Source organism: Thunnus maccoyii, chromosome 21, assembly GCF_910596095.1.
Source record: "Thunnus maccoyii chromosome 21, fThuMac1.1, whole genome shotgun sequence".
NCBI lineage: Eukaryota > Metazoa > Chordata > Actinopteri > Scombriformes > Scombridae > Thunnus > Thunnus maccoyii.
In genome coordinates, this window is record NC_056553.1 from 25,530,606 (window position 1) to 25,554,600 (window position 23,995).

Genomic DNA, 23,995 nt, shown 5'->3' on the forward strand with positions numbered 1-23,995 from the left:
GCACCGGAGGTTTCAAGTCTCTACATCACACTAGCGTAAGTTGCATATTGGACCACGATTGGCTCCAAACTATTTGTGATGTCACAAATCATGCACAGAGAAACTTTCCTCCTTCAGCAGATGAATGTGAAAACAAACTCTGCACATACATCATTCTGCACAGAGAGCGACATCCAACTGAAGGAACAAGAAGAAAAATACATTTCTCAGTGGAGGGAGACTTGAAAAATGATTCAATATATGTATTGGTCATCATTATGACAGAATTTTGAAGGTAGATTTGGGCATCTGTAATAAATGACATGCACGCAACAAATAAAAATCTCCTCCCTTCTTCCTCTGTGCCCCTCCAGCCCATGTGACCAGATTGTCCAATATGTTCCAGTGATTATACTGCAAAGTGTAAATGGAAGACAGATGTCACAGTGTCAGTATGTTAAGATTCAGAATTGCTAAAAGGTAGTTTCTTGACAGAGAACAAACATGGATTTAAATACCGTCTGTTGCTCATTGTTCCCCATATGCAGGCTGTATTTTCTGTATTTTCATTAGTTGGGAGAATGAGGATATTAAAGCTTAGGAGGTTTTACGTATCATAAGGCCTTGAGTCTTTTGACCTTTTCAGTGCACGTCGCTGCTGTTGTCTTTGGGTGTGAGGGAATTAAAGGATCACTCAGGGATAGGTTGTCTAATCTAATCAGTGTGAATCAGAGAGAGGAGTTCCTGAGGTGTGGGAGGCTGCAATATGAGGTGTGGGACTATATATACACCCTCTTTAGGTTTCTGCAAAGGGCATCCCTTAATCAACTGACAGTAGGGAGGAGGTGGCACCGAGGGCAAAAATCCACCTTTAAATGTTCTTATGATCGGCTGCAGGCATTATCTGTTGGCTTGCTTATCATGCTCGTTAGTTCTGACTGAATGCTTCAGAAACCTTTGTTTGAATAATGTAGGTTTTGTTTTAGAGTGGAAAAGACACACAACACATTTTTAAAACTTTTTAAAGATGCATTGACTTAGAGAGTTGACTGTACTGTAGAAGTGATGAATATTACGCAGTCTATTGCTACCAGTATGTGTTTGTTTAAGCATACATGAAAGATATACACACACACACACACACACACACACACACACACACACACACAGATATATATATATATATATATATAACCGCAAAAGCCATGGTTAATAAAATACATTCTAGTCACAGGTCTACTACAGTACGACTGCGTCTCCATCTGGTTATTACATGTGATCTGTATATGGATAATGACAACTGATCACAGGCCTTTGTATTCACTCCTAGGGCTACATGTATTATGCATACACTCTGTCCCATACACAAACAGGTATTTATAAAAATGTGCATTGAGTATGTGTGTATCTCATCCAAAGGCCTACTTCAGACCAGAATCCACATGCTTTTCTAGAACGATCCAAAAAATGATTTGAGACAGAATTGAAATAATAAAAAATATTGTTTGCTTAGTTCCTCATCTTCACTGATCCTTTCTGGTGAAGTCTGTTTTGATGACAGCACTGTTAACTAAATCTCTGATTAGCTTTCTGATGTTTATTAATGCTGATTGAGATATCACTGCTAATGATGGTTTACACTTCCATATGATGAATTAATGATATAGACTATAAATAGCCACAGCCGTGCATAACGGACACACACACAACACCTGTCTTTTCATTCACAGGTCTAAAGACTGGTGGAGCAGGCAGAATTAGTGATATACTGTACAAACAGCTGATTATGGCTAACTGTAGGAGTGGAATTAAGCTTTATAAAATATTTCTATGCATACACACAGCTTTATAAATCTGTAAAAAAAAAAAAACAATGCATGTGCGTAAGTTTGTCCCTCTACGATGTGATCGGATCTCAGTATTCAAATTCGGTAGGGAGGGCTAGTGAATTTTCCCAAGGAACCCCTACAATGTGTGAGATGAGGGTCATGTGTTTATGGAGACAGCCAAAGGCATCTGCAGGCTGGTTTTTGGTAGCCTCACTAACTTTGCTAATGCCAGGGGGTAGCTTGTGTAATGAGATGTGATGTGTGAAACAGTGAGCTTTAGAGGTGTTGGTAGGTATATTTTTGAACTTTGGACAGAGCCAGGCTAGTTGTTCCCACTGCTTCCAGTCTTTATGCTAAGTTAGGCTGCATGAGACAGACATGAGACTGAAGTCCCTCTAAAATTTAAGAAATAAAATGTATCATTGAACACAGATCCTTAAAGAGCAGTCAGTAATGTTTCTTCACGGTTCACAGAGTGGACTTCATCCGGCTGTGTTTGTAAGCTCAGTAAAATCTTCAGTAACCTACTGCAGAGTCACTCAGCTCCAGACAACACAGCTGTAAAAAAATGTAGCAGAGTATAATCAGTTTTCAGATGATTAGCAGCAAAACAAAGTTATTTGTGGAACGTAATTTCTTCAGGTTTTAGTATTTTATTTGTTCTGGGTGAGTGTACTCCTGGTCCATTAACAAAGCTCCAAACACACCTCAGTCCTGGGACTAGTGTTATAAAGAGCGCTCATATAATTAATGAACTACCCAACAACCTCATTTAAAAGGGATTTGCACAAGTGCAATATAATAAACTGAAATCACTTGTTTGCTGGCATGTATATGCAAACTAAAAGGCTTCTCAAAGCTCTGGCCAGATATAATATGGACTAATAATATTGTCTTTAGGGGTATCGCTTACATAGAAACAGGGTCCGCAGGGATAAAAAAAAAAAAATCAATGCACATAAGATATTGACAGTAAGATACACTATTATATTATATACGTGTATAGTTCACTTTATAAACATTTGTAAATTTTCACATTTTGTGATACACTCTTACTTTTTCATTTACTTCTTATTATTCTTTATTGCACTCAAGTCTTTTCAGCACAGTCTTAGGAGTATGCCAGCCTGTATGTCACTGCACATGTTGTCTGATCATGCAAATAAAATCAGTCTTTTAAATTTTAACCAAATGAGAAAAATAAAAGTCCAACTGAAATCACATTCAATCATCCCTCTTCTGCAGTCTAAAATAATGTCAACATGTTGTTTGTTTGTTTTTTAATATATAGTTAAAGGGGCGGCTGTGGCTCAGGAGGTAGCGGTCGTCCGCTAATCGAAAGATCGGTAGTTCGATTCCCGACTCCTCCTGTCCGCATGTCAAAGTGTCCTTGGGCAAGATACTGAACCCCGAACTGCTCCCGATGACTGTGCCATTGGTGTGTGAATGTATGTGTGAATGATTAGATCCTACTGATGCGCAGGTTGGCAACTTGCATGGCAGCCTGCCATCAGTGTATGAATGTGTGTGTGAATGGGTAAATATGGCTTGTAGTGTAAAAGTGCTTTGAGTGGTCGGAAGACTAGAAAGGCGCTATATAAATGTAGTTTTAGTCCATTTAAAGGACAAGTTCACAATTTTTCAAGTCTGTCTTAATATCACTGTAATCATTCCTCCTGTTCATACTGACCATTAGAGGATCCCTTCATAATGAACTTACAATGGAAGTGATGGGGGACAAAATCCGCAGCCCTCCTACTGTGCAAAAATGTATTTAAAAGTTTATCTGAAGCTAATATGAAGCTTCAGTCTTCCAAATGAGTCAAATCAAGTAGATATCTTTCAATGTTACAGTCTTTTTAGTGTCAAAGTTCCTCTTCTTGTTACTATACTTCCACCACAGCTCAACAGGGAAACACTGTCCGAGGAAACACAAAGAGGGAATTTGATGCTAAAAAGACTGTAAATGTGTCAGATATCCATTTGATATGACTAACTCAGACTGCTGAAGCTGAATATAAGCTTCAGATCTACTTTTAAATGCATTTTCACACAAAATGACTGTGTGGAAACACTGTGGATTTTGTCCTCCATCACTTACATTGAAAGCACATTTGAAAGGGATCTTTTAATAGCCAGTATGAACAGGAGGAATGATTACAGTCAGGAAAAGCTCTTTCACTGCTCATACGGACACCTGGCTGTTTTTTTTAAGACAGACTTGAAAAATTGTGAACTTGTCCTTTAATAGTTTTGTATTATTAAAAGGAAGAAAATATGTCTTTGAATGAAAGAAATGAAAAAGTGTGTTTGTCTCAGCCAGCAGGAAGGGCGCGGTGGTGTCTGTGTTTGACTGACCGCAGCTGGCAGGCGGCCACAGTGTCAGTGTTACACAGTACAGAAAGGAGACAGAGTGCACAAACTTGCACTGTAGCTACATGTCATGGGCATTGTGTTGTTAGCAGTGGTATTGAAGAGCAATGACTAAGCAATTTCAGTTTTTTCTTTTTCTCAAAGGAGACAACAGATCAAGTTGTTTACCGAGCAGATATATGCTGTAGGAGACAACAAGCACAATTTAGTTTCAGTTGGACTTTAAAATAGTTAAGATACTATATCTTACTGAAAATTGACCCTTGCTTTTGAGATGTTTGATGACTGTCTTGTTGAATAGGAGTGAATTATATAGATCTGTATGTTGAGGCTTGGAAAACATGTACAGTATATTGTAAATGATAAGACGTTCAAGTTTCTGATTTAGTGCAAGTATTTAAACAGGTTGCAATTCTAGCATTTGTTTTCCTTCCTCTGTAGATTCCCACAGAGACTCCAATCCTCATAAAATGAGGAAAAGAAGAAAGAAATAAAGAAGAAAAAGAGTTTACCAAAAATGCCTGAGGTGGTTTACACTGAGGTTTTTACTGTACACGTTCCAAATAAACATGGCAGATTCAGATTCCAGGATTGAAATCAGGAAGTGTTGCTGTTTTTTACAAATCAGTGGATGTCCTCAAGTTCTATCACTCCCATGTGAACAGAGCTTGAGAACACAATAAAATTCAGCCCTGCAGCAGTGAGCTTGAAATGAATTCACACTCCGGTAGAAACCGAAACAAAGCAGAGCGGAATAGATAAAAGTTGGGGGGAAAAAGCGAAGGAAGAAACAGAAGAAAAGCAGACAGTATTCATCTAGACATAATGGTTCAATCTGTCACCGGCAGTCAAGGGACAGAAAATACACTGATTCACTTATGATTGGACCGAGCGTCTCGCCCACCTCGACCTGCCGACAGCAGCTGTGCGGCGCTCCGTGTGTGTGTGTGTGTGTGTGTGTGTGTGTGTGTGTGTGTGTTCGTGTGTGTGTGTTCGTGTCAGTGAGCCCACGTGTAAATTTAACTGGAACACCTAATGGAGAGAGAGAAGTGTGCGGCGCTGGAGTGGGCCTGTTTAGATGAAAGTCACTGCTTCTGCTGCTTGTTTTATAGACTGGCTCCCTGTCATTTTGAAAAGGTCAAGCTTCTGTTTTTTCAAGAGCAGTAAAATGGAGATGAAGGAGACAGACGGAGAGAGAGAGAGAAACGGAGAAAGTTTGATCCAACTGTGACGGTGAGCTATCCTGTAATAACACAATGCAACCATTAGATGATAAGTCTGCTAAAATTCTATACTTTATTATATAAAATGACCCAAAACCAACAATGGACTGATCTACTAACAAGTAGCTATGTATGTGTGTATCAAAGCCTGATATATCTTATTCCTCAGTGCCGCAGAACTCCATTGTTGTCCAAAAACTATTAAAATACATCAGTGAGCCACACTGTTGCACTGGGTGACATGTTTCTTTCCTTCATTGACATGAACACACACACACTGCCGTTTATTTTGACTCAATCCCCCACACACACACCTTCCTGCTGCCAGAAATACTCACCAGAGCACCAAATGTAGATTCATCCAAAATAGTCCCCAAAAATGTACTATTTCCTCCTGTTTGAGTAACATTTGTTAAAAACTACAGCTGAGCCTCTTTTAAAGATGAAACTCTATATTTGTGAGGTATATTTTTTTAGAGATGTACAGTAGGACCCGATGGGCTTGGGGCTGAGTGCCACAGACAAGGTAGAGAAGTGAAGAAGTAGGCTACTGAGAGATGAACTAACACATTGTTGGTTTTAGTCTTTTCAGGGGATTTATTGGCATTAAGAAAAATATAGAAGAATGCCAGCAAGTGGCAAATGGATAACTGCCGCAGGGCCCCAGAACTGCAGGGGCCCCTGAATGCTCCAGGCTTACTGTGTGTTAACTAGTTTGTGCTAATGTAATCAAAAATGTCTCTGGTAATATTGACTGAAATTATAAGAGCCTTAAGGTAGATCCTGCTTTAATACCTAATCTCAGGAACTGTCTTGAAGAGGTTCCCTGTGTCAAAATCTAGTTTAAAGACCTTATGCTTATGTCACATATTCCAAAATGAATGTCTTTAACTGAATTACCTACACAGCTAACCAGGGCAAAGTCATACTGCAGCATAGAAAAACTGTGCACAGAGTGTAAGGGGTGAATAGGGGCTCACTTGTACATTGTTTGCCTTGGAGAGCTCTCATAGGTTAAACCAGGCCTTATGCTTCAAAATGAAGTCATGTGAAAGAAAGTGAACTCCAGCAAGCTGCCAGCATTACATTTATTGAGAAAGTAACATTCATCAGACATTGATCTCACAATATAGAACAACATCTCTGTACTCAGGCTGCAACAGCCAATCAAAAAATCAATTAAACTGTCAAAGATGATTATACATTTTAATTACTGATCAAATACATACATAAAATGAGATGAGCAATGCATCTAACGATCAATATCGATATCATATATCAATAATATCAATACAATGGGAACCTGAAAATAGAAAACATTCATAATAATTTAATAATAATATTTCCTCAATAATAACTGCTTTCATTGGTTTTGCCTTCAGAAGTTGACTTTTGAAATAGTGAATTTTCTTTCTGACGCAAATCTCATTTGTGTGTTCAGTACAGAGCTGGAGTCAGGAAGTGGTTAGCCTAGCTTAGCAAGACTGGAAGCAGGGTGGGAACAGCTAGCCTGGCTCTATCCAAAGTTCAAAAACACAACTAAACACACCTCTAAACACCTTTAAAGCTCACCGATTAACATATTGTATCTTGTTTGTTTAATCTGTGCACAAACTGAAATGTAATGTGTTTAGTTTGTTTTAGGGGGAGTTGTGCCGGGTGCAGTGACTGTGTGCAGCATCCCAGATTCTTGTCATTACAGTGAGGTTATCAGGTTTGGTACAGAGACCAAAACTAAAACCTGTGCTCACTGGCAACCTGACAAATAAATATAAACTCTTATTTATCAAGCTACAGTATTGTTGTATTGTTGGGACCATGTACAGTGTTAAACTTGAATGTAAACATTTGATTTACTGCACCAGAGTTAGCTTAAGCTAATTTTCATCTGCAGTCCCTTACAACCAAGTATGGCCATCAGGATCATCTCATGTCACTCTGGGACAAAAAAGTGATGATGTGTATTTCACATAATATTAAAGTATTCTTTAAAAAAAAGAATAGTCCAAATCAAAGCAGCAGAGGCTGAGATATTCTGACATTTAGTCTCTAGTATGGGTCAAGCTCCAAAAACACAGCATTTTTCATTTAACTTCCTCTGCCTTTTTTCTATCTTTCAAACTCCACACATCTAAGTTTGTAACTAAGTCTTCCTGTTAGAAATATGTAGTGTCCAAGCCTGGTGAGATAAAGCTGATGACATCACAATGACATCATCAGGGGGGTTGTTTTGTCAGACTTGACAAAGCTCCTCCAGAGCCTCAGTAATTATACAACAGAGAAGTACTCGCTATGACTAGTAAACTCATCTCGCTGTGTAAAAATGGAGTGCACCTTTAAGGAAAATCCCTGACTGTTTGTCATAGATGTCAGATGAACCTCACTGGGTGCCTCTATTAAAAATATTTGATCTTGTTTTGTAAGTCTGCTTGGCCCATTACACCATCAATGCACAAGGCCAGAGCAGTGTGTGTGTGCCCCCGCCCTCCACTCTGTCCCCCCACTGCTGCTTTCCAACTAGTAATTTAATCTGCAAATAAACTCCTCTCTTAGCTTTGCACCACCCAGCGCTTCACCACCCACAATTAACCTGACTGTGAACTGGGCTGCTGCTCCGAGGAAGCTGCTGCACCGCTCCAAGCTACAGTATACTGCTCTGAACCAAGGGAGGAGAGTGTGTGTGTGTGTGTGTGTGTGTGTGTGTGTGTTGGGGTGAGGGGATATTGGTTATGTCTGCACCACATGAGACTGATTACTCAGAGGACAACAAGAGGAAGACATGATTTCTGTTTTCTGCATTAATATACATTTAAGTACATCTAGATAGTGAAATTTATCATCATGGTTTCCATAATAATGATAATACCAAAAAAAGACACTAACAAAGGTAATAATAAGGTAATAATAATGCTGTATTATTAATGTACTAACCCTCCTTATAATCACCTTTTAGACAAACTGCTAGAGATGGATAGATAGAAATAAATGATCACATGTTTAAACAGATCAGTCATTGTTATGTGTTCTATTCCAGATTGAGGAATCACACAGAGAAGAAATGTACCATATCTACCATCGGCCTGATTATTAGATGACCCTGATAAAACCACATAAAAGTAATACATGAAATACTTCCAATAAAGCAGAACATAAATCCCACATTTGTGTATCTTGTCTATCAGTCACATACTCACACTCCCAAAAATGATTTTCTCTGACATTTTCAGATTTCTTTTTGAGTTCCTCCTCATCTGCCCGCAGTTTTTGGCTGCTTGACAGATGATTCAGTCCTCGCTGTGTTTCCGTGGTGGACGTCAAGAGAAAAAAAACACGTCACATGAGCCGTCAGAAACACTGGCAGGTTGAACTGGATTTCCTGATGACTTCTGGGGCCGACTGACCTTAAAAAACACACTATAGACGGACTTGAAGGAAGTAACTCACTGAGCAACAATAATGCTACAAACCCATAATGCAACACACTCTGTAACAGACACTCTTACCATTTCAAAAGACAGGATATCTGATGTTGTGTCCAGTCCTCGAATGTAGGATGTCATTTCCAGGGAAAAAAAAAAAGTCTCATATTCAGGCCAATATAATATTTTAAAATGCCATCTTGGTTATTTTTTTCACATGTGTGTGCTCACAGTCCATAGATCCTAGAGGAAAAAAGATCAGGTACATGTCCAGTTACTACTACACACACCTATCCCTAACAGAGACCTGATACTTAATGACATAAAATGTTATATTTGCATCTTTACTAAAATGAGCACTGTCTTGTATTTTTTTTATCCTTAGATAATATTACAATTACATAGTGTCACCTGTAAATCCAAAAGAGGATTTGTGTTTTGCAGCAATCATGCAGGGGAGGTGGCAGCTCTTTTGTCAGCTTTGGCAGCATACGGCTCCCAATCCCGTCTTGTAAAGTGACATAATAACAACTGAAAGAGACAGAGATGAACTTGTTAACATTTTATATCAACTCTCAGACCTTCTCTCATCTTGGTAAGAACAATCAGTAGACACTGTTTAATGAGATTTAATGAGTAAATCTAAGTGGTGGGGGACGAAAATAAGATTTGAAATACATACCAGTACACATTGCATGATTGTGTGGATTGATAGTCTGAACACTATAGCTTGTGTTGGTCTTGATGAAAGTGATGAAAACGTTAATAATAAATGAATACACCTCCTCACCATTTCACACTCAGCTACGATTAACAATTTATGTCTTGTAAATACAATGATTTTCATTGTTCTTCATAATAATAAATACCTCCAAAATGAAGAAATGTTTAGTGAATCTCATATAGCAACTTACATAATCACAGAGGATCTTGGTGAAACTTGTCTTGTTTTGTTTTGATTCAAACTATGAAAATGATTGTTCCCATACTTTAAAGAGGACATATTCTGCACATTGCCAGGTCTATATTTTTAATCTGGGGCCCTACTGGAATATTTTTTTTGCATGAGTTACAGTTAAAAAAACTCTTTATTTAACTTTTACTGACAACCCCTCAGTTGCAGGCGGTTTTAGCTCCTGTTTCTTTAAGCCCGCCCCTCCTGATGAGCCCACTCTGTTCTAATTGGCTAGCTTCCAACTTATGACTTCTTTGCAGGCTATGTCAGGAGGCTTTTTCTCATTCTTTAATCAAAAAAGTCAACTTCTCAAATCCATCTGTACATGTTCAAGCTGAAATCCAATCTGAAATATATGAGAGTGGACAATGCTAACAACACATGGAAAAACCTTAGCAACAACCTTAGCAACCAAGGCTACAGAACAGACGGCTATTTATGGGTCAACTGGTCAGCAAGGTAGAAAAAAAACATCACAAACGAAGCGTTCAGAGCAGGCTGAAGCCCTGACTTTTGACTTGCAGGGAACATTTCTACATACGTTCACCTCAAGTTTTGGAACGCTGAACATGTTTAACATAGATATCTGACATCATAACAGGATATAAATAACATACAATCACAAAAACCATAACATGTCCCCTTTAATCAAGTCATTTTTGTTCTTACCCTAACAAAACCTTAACCATAGGACTTCATATGAATCATTTTTGTAAGAGTGATTTGTAACTGTATGACCAATCCAATCATCAGATCCATTACAACTGGTACAATCAGCACCATAAAGAAAACTGAGCAAGAAGCATGCACTCATGAGGTGTTTATACTCTGCCTATATGATACCGATGTCAAACTACATGGATGCAAAAACTGTGAGGTTTAAGCAAAATACAAATGTAGACAAAGGAAAAAGACCATGGTGATGTCATTTAAAACATTCGTTTCTGTATTTTAGGTATTTTTGACCAACTCTCTCTCACTGGATTTGTTCTGCATAAATGAGCAAGTGAAACACAAATAGTCTACTTTTCAACTCAAGTCTTACTCCCATCCTCGCAGGTATTTTTCAGATAAGTTTGGCAAATACATTGTTAAAGCCTTGGAGGCAGGCTGTACTGGTTAGAACAGTTTAATGCCGTATATTTCTGCTGCATTAAAATGCAGAAGAACTTTGATACTGAGCTGAACAATTGTTCCAAATGACTACAAATGTAAACTAAGACATTTATGTTCTATTTTGCCACAATGTTTATGATGATAAGCATTAGTGTAATTACTGTTACTAATGTGGCTGGTGCAGGTAAAACTGTGCTCATTAAGCAAATCATCAAACACTTTGATGATTTGTTAAATCATCAAACACTATGAAGCCAGATCTGATGAAAACATTTAAAGACAAGGACGTGCAAAGATAAAAAGACTCTTGAATAATCTGACTTTCACTTTGGGTTTTTTTTACAAAGATTTCAGTCAGAGACACAAATGACAAACGCAGTCTTTCACCCTGGAATGAAGGATCGTTACTGAAATACTTGCATTTCTACACAATATGGCCTTTTTGGTCCCAGCCCACACTTTTTAAGAAATGTTGCTCTCCACATCTGTGCTGATGCTGTGGCTTTGCAACGTGCTCACACACTCTTTTCCTTCATCCTAATTAATTGGCACTTCAGATCCCTGCTGTATCACTGAGCCTCCTGGTTTTATCTCACACGCTAACACACTGACAGCTGCTGCCATCTCTGAGGCAACAACACAACAACAAGCATGGTGAGTGTGTGTGTGTTGTGGTGGCGAGCGGACATGTTTCGGGGAAGGTGCTGGTGTTTGTCTCTTTTTTTGAAAATATATATTATATATTTGTATACATTCTTCTGGAACTCTACAGGCTGAGAAATTCTTTGTTCTTTATGGAATTTTAATCTGACTTGACATATATTAATAATCTGCAACTTTCCATATCAAATCCTTTTTTTTTTTTTTTTACATTTGCTGCTTGACATATTGAAAAAATGTGGTCATGATCAGAAAATTAATGAGCAATTCCTTGACATGACAGATGAAGTGAAAAACGTAGTGTAGATTAGTAATATACAATTAGAGCCTGACTGATACTGTATTTTACCATGTCAATATTTGACAGTTCAGATAATCTGATAATAAGATGATATTCGTACTTTACCATAAACCCTTGACATGCAAACATTTTTGGTCTCAACGACAAACAACAACAACAAAAAACACCTTTATTTAACCAGGTGAGTCCCATTGAGATTACATTATCTCTTTTTGGAGGAATCCCTGACCAAGATAGCAGCAATACAATGTTTCAGACGACATACAAGCAAACATTAAAACCATAAAACAAAACCTACAGTAGCAACTCCCCTAAAAAAGACAGACAAGAGGAAATGGATCTAGCTAAAGAAGCAATTACAAATTCCAATTAAGTTTGCCTCCAAACCCTTCACTACATTTTTAAATGCCATTCATTGTGATGTTACTGAGTGGGACATTATTCAGTTGAAAAATAAATAATGTACTGGTGACAAAGTTGAATTTCTATCTGGCCAGCTGCCTGGGGGCCCGGACTGTCAGGGGCCCTAAAGGCTGCATGTTGTCTGTATGGCAATTACTTTGTGTTAATTTGATTAATTACAAATATGTTCATCCATATGCACCATAAAAGCATAAAAACTGAACCTTATAAAAATAAGAACCTTATACCTAATGTTGTGTTTGGATTCCTGGAGAACCTGGAACATTGTTTGATCATCTTGACAATTCACAAATTTTCCTCATTTAATAAGAATCTTTATAAACCAGATTTTGAACTGATGACATGTTTCAGATGTCCATTACATATTATGGCTCCTGACCCCAGCAGTGTTAATGCAATGAATCTATCTGTGATTGGTGTTGACGGTGGTGTTGATTGGTGTTTTTTTTTTTTTTTTTTTTTTTAATGTGGTCATATGATATATGTGTGTCTCTGTTTTTTTCAGTTTGTGGCAAAGACAGAAGTACCAAAGAAGTTATTAAGACATTTCAACAAGGGTGGTTGGTTGATTTTGGAAATATCTGAATTTAGAAAACAGCAATGAACTTGGTGGTACTCAAAACAATGACAAAGTAAAGCCAGTGTCAAGAAATCACAAGGGTTAAGTTGACTCCTGCATTTTTACCCAAACTCTGAGGTCCTGTCTTACAGAAGAGCCCTGTGTTTTAATGTCTCTAATATATTGGATCATATTATGCATACATGGCCCAGAAGCGAGAGGAGGAGAGGAGGAAATAGAGGAGAGGAGAGGAGAGGAAGAGATGGAAATAGGAAGAAAAGCATAGAACACGATGTTTGAGTGGGGACCATTACAGAGGTAAGAGTAGGTGTAGAAAAGAGGAGAGGCTGTAAGAGGAGTAGAATCAGGAGAGCGAGAGATGGAGAAAGAGACGAGAGAAAAAGGGGGAAAAGGTGAGAGTGAGCTTGGCTGACAGAATAAGAGAAACCAAGCCAGGGTGCCACATGAAGACAAGACAAGACAAATGACATTGAAATGGATTTCTCTCTTTCTTTTTCTTTCTCCTTCTCTCTCCCTCCTTCTCTCATTCCCGCCTCCCATCTCAGGTTAATGTAACATCTCTTGATGCATTTCATTCACCGTTAGCTGTTCCAGCCAGGAGATACTCTGTCAAACCCATCTACATTAGAAAATGGCCTTTTCTTGCCTCCCCTCCCCCATTCATTGCCCGCTCCCCCTCCACTTCTTTTCCCACCATTCGCATCTATTCATCTTTCTAACGGAATGCATTTGGGCATGGATGAAGGCCTACATTTATCAGCAAGGACATTTAAGTACATATCTCAGGGAAAAGAGGAGATTTATTACATCCTATTTAGAATGGCTAAATAGGGAGGGGAAGGATCAGCTTCCAGATTCAGTAAATGGGGGGAAAAGTTTTTCCACTGTGACACCCACAGCTAGTTCTCTGATGAGGTGAAACAAAGACAGCAGATTTGATGTAAAGATTGTGTCATAAAAACAAGGACTTATATACTCCATGGTTATGGTAGCTTGATTTTTTTTCCCCCTGCACCTGTCTGAGTGGTAAAATACTTACATACACAATGGGGGTGTGCCCAAATACAAAGACATTATTCAGCAAAGCACAAATAGTGGGTTTTTATGAATATTTGTTTCATACAAATGTTTTAAAAATTATTTGTTTTTGGGAAGAAAAAAAAAACGTTAAATACCAGCGTGCAGGTCGGTTACATCATTATCTCAGTGTCTCTCCTCTGCTCTGCTGTTACGTCTATCAGCAGGTCTCAACGAGGGGAGTCACATCCACCTGCTACATGATGCACATTTCCTAATTTGGACATCACTTCCAGAGTTGGGGATGTTCCTCAGAGATAAAGCTGAGCTACTGACACAAGTAAAGTGCTCCCAAGAGACTCTCCATAACCTGTTGTTCCCCTTCTCCTTTCCACAAAGTTAGGTTGTAAAAAATAGGCAATAAATGAAAAGTGCAAAGCGATAATCGCCTTTAAAGTTCTTCTCTACACATTACCCACTGTGCTGTCTCTGTGTTACGGGTGTATAGGTAGAGGTCTGTCTGCAATGAGGTGATGAGTAAAGTTTTAGCTCAGTAGTCAGAGCAGTCGTCTATGATCTGGGATACTCCAGTTCGAGACACAGTGTGGGGACGTCCTCCGTAAGGTAGTTTATTCATGAACTCTTAATTGTAACATTTTGATTTACTAAAATAAAAGTGTAAGAAAAACAAAAACAGGATTTTTAAGCCTCTTTCCAGTTTTATTTGACTCAACAAATACAGATACAAATACAAATACTGGGCTCTCTGCACATATACTGAATACCAGATAACCAAGCACTGCAAAAATGAAGATGCTACTCTGTTATCTGGAATATCAGGATTCATTCTGACCACAATTAAGATTGATTGTTAACCAAATAGAAGGTGTAAGTGTGTTAACTTTATACAAGCTTACAATTTAACTTTTTTTTTTTTGCTAATTTAACCCCTTAATTCCACACTGTCTATGTATATTTTCTAAAGAAAATATAAGTGTGCACACTTACTGTATTTCCTCAAATAGGGCTCTTTATTTACATCAACTTCAGAGGGTATCAGGCCTTTATTGGAAGCAAGCTTATATAAGAGAGAGGTCTTTATTTCTAATTCCATTTGCTCTTGTTAAATTTTTCTCACTGCATTACCAGTAATCCACTTACTCCGATGTGCAGAACAATAATTCTAGCACCCAGAGTTCCACCCAGAACGTTTTGGCAATGCGCCACTTAGCTGAAGCATGCAGATAGCATGCTCATGGATGTATACTCGTCGTATTAGCCAAGTTACCCTGGTTACCCATACTCATGTAGTGTCACCGTCATCATCATTATTAAAATATGCGCTCTTATCCCCATATTTAAACGATTTTGTGTCTCCCCCTACCCCCTCCCCTCTCTGTGATGGTTGGCTAGAGGGCTATACACATAGACTAACTACTTTTTATGCTAAACCGGCATGCACATTACAACAGGCACCGGGAGTTTATCCACCCTTGTTTTTCCTGGCCTGTTTTTAGGGCTGGCCTTTATTTGTTCATGTCAACGACGCCCTTGTCCATCATCGGAGACCCAGCTTTTAAATTGACTACCCTCTTTTATTTGATCAAATACAGTAGGCTGATAATTGCAGGTGCAAATAGGTGTAAGCAGGTGTAAAATGACTGATATGAATTGTTTGCATGTGAAATTGTCTGGGAGCTTCAGTTGAAGCACTGAAAGGAGTTGAAGTGTAAGATTTGAAAGGAGTTGAGGTGCCAGCTGAAAAGTTCAAGTTTATGTCATATACATTTAAAAAGCAGAATTGTACATTCAAATACAATGACATACATCTGCCCTGGCTCTCTCAGTCCTTAAAATTATATACAAATAAGAAAAAAAAACAAACAATAAGTGTGAATCCTACAAATAATAAAGCACTGTGCTTACTGTTCAATAATCTAATGCCTGGCAGTAAAAACTGTCTTTTAGGCGGCTGGTCCGAGCTCTGGAGGTTGGAGGAGACACAAAATTGTTTAATCTTCAAGATGTTTTAACACAGTATGCAGAGCCAGTGATACAGCAACTTCCACACAGATCTATTTGACCAATAAGTAAACTGTAGCGGATGAAGGCTGATTTATCAAAACACTTCATTATTCCTGAGTTTAAAGCCACAGGTCTGTAGTTATTAAGACAGGATACATGTATTTTTTGGGGTACAAGCAAAATAAGGGTTTTCTTAAAGCATGTACACTGCTGAAAGTGTGTGAAAATTCAGTTTATGCCCTGTTGGAAGTTGAATTGTCATTCTGCACAGTATACATGTGCTGAGTTGAATTAACAGTTGAAGAGTTGAAAGCAGTTAAACTGTCAGATGAAGTGTAAGAGTTGAAAGCAGCTGAAAAGTAAATCATTATCTATATAATAATAATATCATGGTTTGAATGCAAATTAAATGTCTGATGGTGTGTAAGCATGGAAAGCAGTTGAAACATGAAGTGAAGTGCAAGAAATGAAAATCAACAATTACAGATGAAAGTTGAAATGTCAGTTAAACTGTAAACTATGAAAGTACTGATGTTTCAGTTAATGCACCAGAGAAAGTTGATGTGCGTGCACTGTAAAAAACTCAACAGGGATTGCGGCTTTAAACTTAACAGATATAGACAGCACCCTGTGGGATTGTTGACCACTGGTAGTGCTATGAAGTAATGCTGGAGCAAGCACTTGGACAACGCAATACACATTCCTGCAGCCAGTTTCATGCTATTCCTCAAATTGAGAGTAGGTGGTGTAATGTGCCATAAAACATTACAACTCAGCAGGAAATTCAGGGAAGAAGAAGACTGCCAGCAAGCAAACATGGATCTAAACAATGCAGGTTTCCAAATATTGAAAAAATTAGCCTTGCAAATGTTTTAAGCAGAAGGAAAAGCACTCTTCGAGGATACACAGCATGTTTTATTTGTTTACAAGAAAACTCCACAGGGTACCTTTAACTAAATGAAAAGTGGATGGTGATAATAATACATGGGTTTGAATAATGGGAAATATTGATTCCTCTGCCATCAGCATGGAAACACCTCAGTTTACTTTATATTTTGGAAAGTTAATATTTTACAGACTGTACAATGATGATGATTCTTGCTTCATGTTTCATCAAACTAATGGGTTATAAAGGGTGTCTATTGGTTGACATATTTTTGTTCATTTACTGAGGCTGTTACAACACAAACCACCCAAATCCACTCTAAAATAAAATATCCATTATACTGTACAAATGAAAAACTTCAGTCGCTAGTCCTGCTGGACTCGTTCTAGTAATGTTCCACCTGTCGAAACCTACCATACCAGGCATCAGGCTTATCCTTTAATTATCCCTGTGGATAATTTGTGTTGGTGTACCCACCTCTACCAAGACATAACTCTACCGTGCCCCCAGATAGGAGTATAAAGCAGCAGAATACATGGATACACTCAAGTCCAAATTGTACTTAACCATCTTGATGTATTTATATTATGAAGCTTTGGTGAAAGTTCAATAAGGAATATCTATTCCCTCACTTTCTGCCTTTATTTACCCTTAATTTCCTCCTTTTGCAATTTTCTCTCTCACTTCCACTTTCTGACACTGTCAAAATATCTAAATCACAATTCAAAGATCACTATACCTGACAAATGATCTGCCTGTGTTCCTCCATCCAATCAGTCCCTGGCTGCTGTTTTTTAAATATCACTCCAATTCTGCCATTCTGTCTTTCACTATTGTGTAACCCATTTCCTCCCCATCACCACCATGACCTCCATGATATCCAGGGAGACTCAACTGAAAGTTTCCATCAAACACCTGCTGGTGTTACCTCACCAGCATCAGCAGATCCTGTCCTAACGCCTGTCTTTATATGGGTCTACACTTTATGAAGATGCTTCACACTGATGCAGTCTAATCGCTAATGCCCATGTTGCTAACCTCAATAAATATGATTATCCACTTCCAACTGATCTCTCCTTATTGAACTGTATATACCCATTGAGTAAAAAATCAGAAATACTACTAACAACTACTAACAACCCCCCCCCAACCGGACTCTCTGCACCCTCTGAGAGATAGGATGAGACAATAGGCCACCGTTTGTATCGACATAGTTTGATGTTTTGTTAAAATACATAACCCATTTCTTCTGTAAAGCCATGCCAGTGTTTTTTCACCCCCTCTCTCAGAAATTCTCCTGCGACATGACGGAGACACAGCGCCAGTCCAGGCAGACAGCGAGACTATCGGGTTAAGTGTCAACAGCTCAGATAATAGCAAATAAAGTGTCAAAATTAATATCAGCAGCAACGTGTGTTATTAAGCACAAGCTGCAAGTTCACATGCAGTTGGTCAGCATTGTTTTGTTTTTTTTATTGATAGGTTATGATAAACAACGGTAGTACTTGTGAATGGAGCCAAGCTAGCTAACTAGCTTGTAGCTAAATAGCCTTTGTTGCCAAGCAGTTCGCATCTGCTGTCTGCTTGTAAACACTGGCAGCCAAGTCAAACACAGGCAGATGTTTTACCATTTTACCAGATTGTTTCTCTTCACAGTCACTTTTTGTCTTACATATGCAGTCCATGGCACAGCCTGAGGCTGTTGATAGGCTAGTTTTCCTTGTACAAAACCTGTAAGAGATGTACAGGGCTACATAGGAGTGAATACTTTCTCTGGTAAAGAGCTGTCTACCTCAGTCGAAAACTTTACTACTTTGTCAGAGCAAGTAGGCCTGTTGTTATTTCTGTTACATTTTTATTGTTATTTGCACAGCTATGTGCTTTGTTTGGAGGAGTACCTGTAATTGTACTCTATTTTAATCAGTCTGTTATTGTTGAAAACAACTGAAGGAGCAGTCAGAGATAGGTCTATTTTAATTAAATACAGGCCCATTGTCATCTAGCCCAGGCATCCCCCCCAGCACACCACCCCCCAAAAGCATGCCTGGATGGAGACACTGCCTAAGTCAGGGAACACAAGTCTCCTCTGCACAGCCAACACCATAGATACATTAAGTATTGTAATGTGATTAGCTGCAGGGTTGCTCTGCAAGATGTTTACTGATACATATCTCTGGACATTTTTATTTAAGTATACAGACAGTACTGTCCAGAGGTGGGAATATGCTGTATATCTGCGTATATGCTCCACTACACCTTTGATATACAGCTTATTATTTCAGCATGTGAAAAACAGCTAGTTACAAATGATACCTACAGTGTATTGATTTATATGGGTGATTAAATATGAAACATGTTGTAAATATATGGAATGGTATGAAGAACATGACATTATCATAACAGATATCAATATGTATGCAGACATAGATTACCATAAAACATGTACTGCTCAAATCAAACTTTTCATGAACGTGGGCATGCAGTAAGAATCTAATGCACACGCATGTTGCTGCCATACAGTGTGTATTAATGTGTGTGTTGACTCCATCGTGTGTGTAATATTCAAACATCAGCGGGCCATTCATCAGCAGTCCGTCAGCTGTGTTCATTCTATCCCACTGAGTCTTAATTCATCACTCTGCTTTGTTTGAATGGAAACCTGCTGCTGAGCCTTCCTACAACACATCGCAGATAAATACACTCCAACAGTTTGCTGTGGGTCTATAACACACACTCTGTCAGGCTGCTGAGGGAGTGACTTTACTGACACCGTCGCTGTATGACATCCCAGAGTTAAAGCAGCTTGTACACAGCATTATACAAATGCAATATGTTCACGTCAGCATGATATCTATTTTTCAAATAATCCAAATATTATTTTTTTTTCTCATTAATTCTATTGACAGAAATGGAAATGACTGTTGTGATCACACAGATGGACTAACCATGACCAAAAGATGCTGAAGGCCTGCGGGTTGAAGGTTGTTGCATCTGGATTTGAAAGTATAAACATCATCTGACACCGTTCTTTACATCTTCAGTCTTAGCTTTGTAGTTGTGGTCATCATTCCAATGATAAGATTTCACTTCATTGCTGAGATCTGGGGATGCTGTTTTTGCTGGATTTACAATATCAGTTACAGGTGGTAATGGAAAAAAAAAAAAAAACATTTTAATAAATACTGCAGTAGGTCCCAGTCCTAGAGTTCTGTTAGACATGACACATGAATCAACCACTGGAGAAAGCAAACTCACCAGTAGCAGCTACTCTGTAGTAATGCAACATAAAGCTGAGGACTTATGAACAAATGCCCTGGCTGTTGTCTTCTTCATATTCAGGATGCATAGTTGACAGGTATGCAATTTGAATGCTGCCTGGTTGAGGTGGACTTTGCCAGTCCCAGAAAAATCTAAAGAAAGGACTGTCAACAGGAGCCTTTGCTACCACAAACGTGTTACAGAATGCTGGTATTTAATTTTGTCGATATCTGAACGACAGTGTTTGTTGCGGTTACCTTCCATCTTGCTCTGTTTATGTTGGCAAACAATGAAGTGACACACACTACCACCTACTGCTGTGGAGTGTGACTTTGGAATCTTTGCTTTTTCTTCAGAACCTTTGTTTACACCTTGTTGCTTAGGAACACAGATGTGATGCTACTTTCCATTGGTTGTGCGTAACTTCAGTAAAATAGGCTGTAGTGGCCAAAGACTGAAGTTAGGGTGGGTGTGGTTAGAAATCTGACTTTTGTTTTTTTTATGAAAAATGAACTACTTTTTGCATACTTATAAAGTATGTGAGACACATCCACCAATGGCAGATTTGGAACTTCACTATGATCCATCACACATTCATCGCACAATCTGACAGCCTCAAACTGATATTGTGCAATCAGACATAGATTTTATTAAGCCATCTCATGCAGCTGACATGCGATAAACTTAAATGGCAGTTGTTGTCGGCGGTTGTTGATCTAAAGGTTCCTTGATTCAATCATTCCATACTTACTGACTTGTATACTCTGTGTTCAACTCTCAGCCCCAAGCCCAGTGTTTCCTATGTTGGTGGACTCCAGTAGATGCAGAAGGCCTCTTATCAGGCATGTGCTGTCACGTGACTGCCAAGGTTCTGTCAGCGACAAAAAAAAAAAAGGCATTCCTTTATTCTCAGTGGAAAATGCAATACTTTAAGATAGTTTCAGGATCAAAATGCGTTTTGATAACATTTCTAGTGAGTTTGCATTTTATTTCCATAATCTTCGTTCTTTGACTGTATATGATGTTTATTTTGTCAGTTATTATGAAGATTCTTTGAGGTCTTTCTATTGTTGCTATGGTGGTTGCTACAGACACTGCTATCTCTGAAACCATGTAGCTTACATTATTGAATCATTGTCTTTGAATTGTGTAGTTATCTGAGCTGTTGTGTTATTTTATGTAACTGTGATTTTGTGTGTGTTCATGGAGTCCCCCCCTTCACATTCAACACAGGTAGTGGCATTTGGTTTTGCAGTTGACCGGCAGCAATTTGAAATGGAATGAACCCCACCCACAGCAGACAACCAAAAACAGGAGTTGTATGCACCAAGTGCACATACAACACAATGCTCTTCCCTAACCCACGGTGTACCCTGGTCATATGAACAGGGTTGTCAAACTGGACTTAATATTTCACATCCCTCATTTAATCCCTGCATTTGTCACTTTCATATATTTCATCACGTACTTTAAACATCATTTGTAATTATAGCTTTTATAGACAAATTAAACATCATATACATTCACTGAATGAATATTATGAAAATAAAATGCACATTTCTAACTAGAAATGTTATCAAAACACATTTTAATGCCAAAACTATCTTAAAGTATTGCATTTTCCACTGAGAGTAAAAGGAATACCAGCCTTGTTTTTTTTTTTTTTTTGTTGTTGTCACAGACAGAAACTTGACAGTCACGTGACAGCTCATGCCTGATAACAGGTCTTCTTCACCTACTGGGCTCCACCAACATTGGCTTACTGAAATAACTGGGTGATAAAGCCTCCTGAACCTACAAGTAGGTTTAATAGGCCCCTACTAGCCCATATATTTGGGACACGTGTGATGACAATACCTATTCAATAGGCTGATAACAGTCAAAGCGGTTGCTCTGTCGGTTCTTGACCGAGGGTGGGGCTCAGCTCCTCCACACACACACACACACACACACACACACACACACACACACACACACACACACAGAAACACACAGAAACACACACACAGCGGACAGCAGAGCAGAGAGGTGGAGACAGTGAACCAGGTGAAGACCAGCGTGCTTGTTAAGCTAATAGCGAAGTGTTATGAACAAGCTAAAATGTGCCATAACCCCAGATTCTATGAGTACAGGCATGGCCCTATGGCATATGTTTTAACTGTAGGTAGAGCCAGATTTCACTCTACTAACAGCTGGAGGAAGATTAACGCATGGGACAGAGGGCATGATGTGGGATCTGAGCCCTTGCCCCCAGGATAGTGCGTACCACTGCAGGGGGCAAACCTCATCTCTCCAAGGGCTCCCATTCTGGGGCCAGACCTATAACTGCTGGCCTTTCGCTGGTGTAGGATTGAACTGTCCAGCTGTGAGAGCGTGTCTCTGCGCCACAGGAGTTGCCATGATTTCCCCGATAGCAGCTATATCATAATCGGGAACCTTGACACACTTGTGCGTTCTGGGGCTACCAGAATAACTCTCCTTCTGAATGCACACTAGAAGGCGAGGAATCAAGGGGACTGGGGATAAAGCGTAAAGAGAGCTTTGGGCCACGGTCAGTGAGAGAAGGCATCCACTCCCAGTGGTGGATCGTCTTGTGTGCTCATTGAGAACCATAGCGCACACAGTGCATCTTCTCATGAGGCGAACAGATCCATCTCCGCATTCCTGAACCTGTTCCACAATATTGAATAAGTGTGAGATTCAGCCTGCACTTGTTTTTGGAGGAACTTTCGCATGACATCAGGTCCATGGCTCAGTTGTGTTTGCCTGAGATGGAATCCGCTCTGATGGAGCACAGATTGCATGAGGCCACAGCAGGAGACTTCTGGCTATTTCCAGCAGCCGAGCTGAGACGCCCTGGCAATTTATATATGCCACTGTAGTTATGTTGTCTATCCTCACCACTACATGCTTGTCTGTCAGCAGTGGGGCGAAGTGTTTCAGCACTTTCAGCACCGTGGACAGCTCCAGGCAGTTTATGTGGAGAGATGGCAGCTCTGGCCATTCTCCCCCCATAACATGAGATTTACACATTCCTCCCCAGCCAAAGAGAGATGCATCTTTGTACACTGAATTGTATGACATGGCTCTCCTGAGGGGAACCTCTGCTGATAGAATACGAGGGGTTTTCCAGTGTGTCAGATCTGATTGCAGGGAGGGAAGGACAGTTATCCTGCGTCTTTTCAAGACAAAGATGGCTGAACCATCTCTGGAGTTTTCTCATGCGAAGAAGCCCCAAAAGAATGACCAAGTAACAGGCTGACATCATGCCTAGCAGGCACATCACAGACAGCACCGTCACCACTCTGAGAGGTGCGATGCATGACAGGAGAAAGCACTTCCAGCCTGGTTGGGACAGTTTCGCTCTCATGATGGAGGAATCCAGATGCACTCCCAGGTAGATTATCGACTGGGAGGGGAGAGCTCTTCTGTCAGGTGTATGGCAAAGCCCAGCATAGACAGCTGTTTTATGAGCTCCACTGTGTGGAGTGCTTCACTCTCTCTGGAGGATGCCATCACAATTAGGTTGTCAAGATGAAATAAAACTCTGACGCTTCTCCTATGTAATGTTTCCACACATTTGGAGAAAGTGCATGGAGCCAGAGAATAACTGTAGGGTAACTAGTTGTACTGATACAGCAGTCCTCTGAAGGAGAAGGAATTTGCCTGGGGATGATGGGCACATGGAATTAAGCGTCCTTTAGGTCGATGGATGTGAACCAATTGCCTGGACATACACACTCCAATACATGTTTTATGGTTAACGTGTGGAAAGGTCTCTTCATTATGGATTTGTTGAAGAGAGACAGGTCAAGAATTGGTCTCATTCTGCCTGTTTTCTTTTTCACTAGGAAGTAGCAGGAGTAATAACCCTCACTCTCCTCGCCTGGGGAAACTCGGGAAATAGCTCCTTTTTCCAGGAGCTCCGACAGTTCTGTCATCAGAGCAGCT